This window comes from Alosa sapidissima, chromosome 24 (genome assembly GCF_018492685.1).
Source record: "Alosa sapidissima isolate fAloSap1 chromosome 24, fAloSap1.pri, whole genome shotgun sequence".
NCBI lineage: Eukaryota > Metazoa > Chordata > Actinopteri > Clupeiformes > Clupeidae > Alosa > Alosa sapidissima.
This window is the reverse complement of record NC_055980.1, coordinates 18,334,650-18,341,942: the sequence shown is the minus strand read 5'-3', so window position 1 is coordinate 18,341,942 and position 7,293 is coordinate 18,334,650.

The window sequence follows — 7,293 nt, the reverse complement described above, 5'->3', positions numbered from 1 at the left end:
ACTGTTCATTAGCATAAGTGGTGAGTTTGTTGCTATTGGGGAAAGATTGGGTGATTATTATGTTATAGGTCTGTTATTGTGTGTTTGTTGGTGAGATGGTATGTGTTTGTGTGTCCGTGTGTGTGTGTTTAGTGCATGTGTGTGTTTGTGTGTGTGAATGTATGCTTATGGCTTTGGCTTCAGACCAAAGGTTAATGCATTCTTATCCTTAATTATCTATGTTTTCTTCATTCGCTGATGCCCACAATTACACACCTAATCAGTTCATCGGGCCTTTATATTGACTAAATATGGCAAGTTTGATAAAGGTCTTTAAACTGGCTCTGGAGATATTCAATAATATCATAATGTGTCATAATTTTGGCCTACTGATTTCAGTTTGGTTCATTTAAAGCTCTGTATTGTTTTTATGATGGACTGGAGTTGTAGGCACTTGATATTCTTGATCTACTGTACATACAAAGCCTTCACTATGTTTACTTCCACCTTCAACCCTAAGACAACGTTGTCATCTTGTATTTACATTGCCCACTACTCATCTTTGCTTTGTTGATGAACCATTGACACCAGTCATTATGATACACTGGATTTCAAATGGCACCACAGAGGAACTCTTTTGGTTATAGTGACATATCATTAGCAGGCGCCAGGACAGTCTGCCTGCCATTTTACACAGAGGTGAATGGGAGATGAGTGTGTGTGTGTGTGTGTGTGTGTGTGTGTGTGTGTGTGTGTGTGTGTGTGTGTGTGTGCAGTGTGTGTGTGTGTGTGTGTGTGTGTGTGTGTGTGTGTGTGTGCGTATCTGTATGTGTATGTAAGAGTGTTAATGTGTGTGTGTGCATGTGTGTGTGTGTGTGTGTGTGTGTGTGTGTGTTGTCTGTGTGTGCGTCTGTGTGTAACTAACACTGGTCTTGCAGCAGCTAATCTGTATTCGGTAATGAGCGAATGATCTCCTCCATGTCCTTATAGTACAGGCATGATGTCCTGATTTCACAGCATTTTTGCACCACAATTAAAATCCAGTTACCTGCAGTTATGAGGGAATGAATTTCCCCACTCAGCCATGGACTAGAGTTCATTTCATCCTCACGATGCCTGATGCAGTTACAGAGGGGATATTAATGACAGCAGGGATGGGATGAGGATAAGAAGAGAAGAGAAGAGAGAGGGAGGATGGAGGAGAAGAGAATGCCAGACTGGTGGTGGAGAGATAAACTCACAGACAGATGCACAGACAGACCGACAGACAGACAGAGAGATACACACACACACACACACACACACACACACACACACACACACATACACACACACCCATACACAAATGAAACATCAACAACAAATAGCAGATCATAATTATTACTGATGAGATGTACAGTATAATGATGATGATGATCATTCCATTAGTGCAATATTGGCTTTACATTTTTTTCATTAAACCACCAGACAGCATGCCAAACTTTATCTCCAGAACATTAGTAGGCCTACTGATACCAAACCTTCTCAACCATTGTTCCATGAACACAAATTGGGTGTACAGACACAAAGAGAGAGAGAGAGAGATAAGACAGTTGTTTAGTCCCAACTTCAGTCTGCCATTACCCAGCTCGTCCTGTCCATATTAGAGACTTTGAGCGTAATGAGGGAGTGAAGAAACGTTTCAGTCCAGGGAACAAACACACGCACTAATCTTCCTCGCTCCCGTAGGTTGGCCAACGATCACAGACACACAGACAGCTAATAAGGGCTAAGGGCTTGAATCAGAGCCATTTGCAAGGAGTCTAATCTGCAACTGTCATTGTACATACAGACAGACAGACACACTCGCACACACACACGCACGCACGCACACACACACACACACAGCTTTCGGAAGATATTAACCTGGCAATGAGACACACAGTGGGATACTGCACAGCGGATGTGTTCTGGGTGTTGTGTCTGACAGGATCAAACCGTCTTCAGAGATCAGAGTTGTTCATCCTCATATCCAGCTTTGATTGGGTGTGTCTGCGGATCTCCGCCCTCTTGCCCAGACCCCTCTAATGAAAGGTGAGCTGCTCTTCTGGAAGGAAGAGGTAGTAGAGGACATGGTTTTATAGACCTCTTTGTGAGTGTGTGTGTGTGTGTGTGTGTGCGTGTCCATTATGAAGAATGGATACACAGAGACAGCACATCTGGAGGGTTCCGGAGGAGTTCAATCAACTTTAGCAAAATTACCACAGACAGCTCACACAATTATAAAAACCAGGAAAATGGCACTGGCACATTACACACTGATTGTGTGGGTGGAGGAGAAGCTGTACATTACATTAATTCACAAGAGAGTTAAGGCACAGGGTATGAAATGGAAGCAGGAGTTCTTGAAGTTGAGGGTATAAGGCAATGTAGTAGGCACACGTAGCATTTTAGGCTAACGAGTGAGGACAATAACTCTCTGTATGCATACCCACAGTAGTGCTATTGATGTGTTTTGAATTTAAATTTCCTCATTCCTCAAATTACAAGAGACCCAAGGCAAGGTAATGTTTAGCAGACTGTAGTAAATAAATAATTTACATTTTAAAAGGTTTGTATTAATACACTGCAACTTTCTCATTAATTATACCTCAATGCAATGTTGTGCAGGTCTATTGGGAGTTCGTACTGCTCACCTAACGAGCAGACGGAGACTGTTTATTTTCTAATTGCTATTCAATTATTACTATGATTAAAAACGTAGTTGCGTCCCAGTGATCTGATAAGCATATGCGCTATGTTAGAAGCGAGGAATACACTGGAAATCTTCAGACACGGCTGTAAGTGGATACCCTGAACAGATTGCATTATCTGAGGAGTTTTCATAAAGAGACAGAGATGAGAAGCCTGCCACCAAGAACTGTGTTCGTTTAGTCTAAGGTTGTACAGGGGAGCTGCACTAGGCTCCTGCATTACTGGAGAGAGTCGCTCTCGTAATAGGTTTATAATCGCCTGGAAATATCCATCCAGCCATCTAACTTTGTCTCCTGGCACAAGACAATGAACTGTTTCAGGCTAGCATTCTTCAGCAAGGGGTTGGTGCTGGCCAGGTCACTGCTCTTTCTATCTGATAAAATATGTATTTTCATTCTTGTTCTTTTTGCAAGTCAAGAAGTTGTATTAGGCCTATGTGTGCTCAAATATATTCATTTTCGACACTAAGGAAAAAATCAGACTAATTTCCCATGTTAGAGGAAATGATTTTAGAAAATGGACATATTTCAGTTGTTCTCAAACTCTCTAAAACCACAATGGACAAAACACGGACAAAACCACAGAAAAAGGTTAAGTGCTTGGTTTTTTTTTCATAACCCACGAATGCCTATGCAGCCCTACTGTCAATGCATATTGTCAGGGATGGATTACTGCACGGGCCTACCGGGCCCAGGCCCAGGGGCCCAAGAGGTCAGGGGGCCCTGAAGCCCAAGCCTTTGCATGGAATCATTGCCTCAATATCAACAAATCAGGATGTAGATGAATCTGATTGAATTTAGCAAAATGCACCAGAATACAGGAAATCACATCAAACAAATTAAAAAATTTTGCACAATTAGTGGGGGGCCCTTAATACATCTGGGCCCAGGGGCCCGAAAGTTCATAATCCGCCCATGCGTATTGTATTCCACATGTGTTTGAGACTCTTGAGCACAGCATTGTAAACGACCAGCTGGATCCATTCAGCCATTATAATGCTTCCTTCCTTTCTGAAAGAGGAATTCCATTGATGGAATCATCCACAGCTTTGGAATCGATACCCATACACAGGCATGGCATTGTCCAATTACAATGTACCAGAGACCCCCTGAAGCTGCCTGCATCATTTGGGGTAATGATCCAATGTAATATAAATGGAAGTGGCTGGGAGACATGGTACATAAGATGGGTACATATTACTGGATATGGGGAAGAACTGATCAGCTCAATGTAACCTGCTGGGGCCTGCGTTGAGTTAGAAAGAGAGGAGGACATAAGAGTGTGTGCGTTAAGATGCCAGTGCTTTCATTTTTACATTTAAAAAAGGCTTTTTTAATCTTGGAATGGGTCTCCATTTTTCCTTGATGACATGTTTATTCAGAAAGAAAAACTTTTAAAAATGTTAAAACTGTTATGCAATACCTTGCACATACAGCTGTTTATCTTAATTTGTCATAATCTCAGTTATGACATGCATGTGAAAGATTCCAGGTTTTACAGTAATTTGCATATGAGACGTGTACGTGAGAATCTCTACATATCACTGACATTTAGAATGATGACTGATGATGTGTACAAGTATAGAACCGAACAGATAAATGTCACTGACTCAGGTGTACATTACAGTCCCAGTTCACCCACATACAGTACAACATGACAGCCTCAATCAGGGGTGAAATAATGACGGCTTCATGAGCTCCATCACTTCTCCTCCTTCATGGCTCCCACTGGACCCAAATGCTGATTAATGAGGAGCTCCAGTGTGGGCATTACTCATTGCCCCCACCCCCCCTCCCCACGACCACCACCACCATCACACACACCACCCACACTGTGGACACTGGTGAATGTTTTATAAAAAAAAATCTAATATGTAGTACAAGGCTCCATTATAAACTCTTTGAAACAGATAGGTGAACTTTTTAATTGTATGGAATTTGTGTGAAGGTTTTTCTTTTGGTTATGAACCAGTAGGTTTGATCTTGGCAAATAAAGTATCTCAAAATAACTTCAATCTTGATCATGTTATTACGACACAACCTCATTTTCTCTCAGAAAAAAAAGACACATTTAGCCTACAGTTGACTTGATATAAAGTTTTAATTTCAGGGATAATTGACTTTCATGTGGTGAACTCAATGAGACTATTATCTCTGCAATTAAAATAGCAACATGTTATGCATTATATCAAATAATATAATTTGTGTTATTTACAGTATGCTAATATATTTATTTATATTAATATATATCATTATATTGAGTCGTGGAGATGGTATCGTAGCTGCACGCATGAGCATAGCCTTGGGTCGACATGAGGTTGGGCTGGCTGGAAGATCAAGACAGTATAATTCCCGAAGTGTGGCTCTATGAAATCCAGACATCCGTTCCTGATCCACTCTGAGGGGCTTGGTTTTCCAGACTCTGGAATCCTCCGGAATCTCTTTAGTCCTCTAGGCGTTCTCGGAGGAAAAACCCACAACAAGCTTAGGAGGAAATGACATTCACGCTCTGACCTCCTTACAAGAGGATAGGAGCCTCAAGCCTTTAGTCTGCATGATCATTACCCAGCTAAAACTTGAAAATGAAATAAAAATTAAAGTTGAATTGTGAATATCCTGGCTGTACCATTGTTGTCAGTGAAGTCAGTATTTGAAAATAACATCTTTAATCCCTGATGTAATTTTATTATTTATTACATTACAAGTCTTACATATAGCACCTTTAAGTGTGGGGAAGTTCTGTAGAGACACAACTTACACAAAACTATTCTTACTGACAAATCACTGACGTCTCATACACCAGGAGAGGAAGCAGCCATCTGTTTTCCTCCATCATTGTTGCAACGCATGTTAATGACTCACACATCAGTGATGCATTATGGGTACTGATAATGACTGGTTCCTATGCACGGTAGTGGATGTCATGCATCAAACTTCAACTAGAAAGGCCCCTGGTGGCAAACAACAGATTTACACAGACTGTGTTCTGCCCCCAATGGCATCCACTAAATCCTCACTCATCTTTACATCAGGGACCAGAGAAGTAAACAGAACCATTATCTTTGGTGTTACAGAACATGAGTTGACTGTCACTTGAACTAAACAGCATATCTCCATGGAGACATCAAACTGGATATATGGTGTGCTTTGAGCCTGATATTCCACAGACAACATCTCCCAAGTTACTGCAAGAAGTAAATGAGTCTATGGAGGATGATTTCAGAAGGCATAAATGAAAATCTGTCTTAACTCTGTACACCAATGAAGAATATATGATTGATTTAAATAGGATTTAGGTTGTCAGCAGTCGTAGTTGGCTTCTCCCTGCCACATTTAAAGAGAAGACATTACGTATTAGATATTACATATCTTCAGTATGTTGGTTTGTTAGGGTTTATGGTCCTATTTCACATATATTCTCACTGAAGAGAGCCTGGCTTAATTTAAATTTTATCTACATTTACAGTACACTGTTTTCATCTACGGTAGCACGCCTGAGGATGAAGGTCAGAGTAGAGATCATTTGTATCTCACAGGAACATTCTCCATCTCTTCCTCCTGAAGACAATTCAAATAATTCCTCAAAATCTAATCTGACCACACACATTGTCTCAGTCTTTTATTATTAGTTGCAGGGTTGATCACATCACTGGGGCAAGGTGTGAATTTTAAGAGCTCTTTCTCCTTGTCTTGTTTTCCATTTTCCGCTCATTTAGTGCGTCTCTTCGGTGTGACCTCTGGTTATGTGTAGAGGTGAGGGAGAGGCAGGGGGCCTCTGGGAGATGAAGGCAGGGAACAGCAGTGATGAATATTACAATGCAAGTGTGTTTTATTAGTCAGATGCGAGACGGATGAGAGGCCAGAGCTGATGGGGGAAATTCTGAGCACAGCCGCTTGCCAAACTATATGTGTGTGTGTGTGTGTGTGTGTGTGTGTGTGTGTGTATGAGTGTGTGAAAGAGAGAGACAGATGAGGAGAGGTATATAAGAGTTTGCGTGTCTGTGTGTGTGTGTGTGTGTCCCAGTGTGAAAGAGAAAGAGACACAGGGAAGCCTGTGTGTGTGTGTGTGTGTTTTAAACTAAGCACTAACATTAATGTGTTCCTTATGATTATCACCAGCCTTGATATAAAGAAATCCTGATATCTAGAAAATGCCCTTTTTTCTACCCTATCTGATCTCAACCCATCAGAGGATAAAGTGTGTACTCACACATGTGTGTTATGGCCCTCTTAGACCCGTTTACACTTACAGAAAACATATATATTTTAATTTGGCCTTTCATTTACACAAAAACGGAGGTTATGATTACATACAAGGCATAGATAGCAACACAAACAGACGCGCAGCGAAGCGGCGTTCATATACAGTAGGTTTAGTCAGATTTTTTTTCTTCTTTTTTTTCTTTTTTGCATGGCCAATTTTCCGTCAAGGATTCCCAGGACACTGAAAGACCCGGGTACACGAAACTTGGTGGGCATGTAGCCCCACATGGATAGCATGGAACCATAATTTTTCGTTTTGATCTGTAGCCCCCCGCTGGACTGGACCCCCCGAAAGGAGGGTAGGGCAGACACAGTTTTC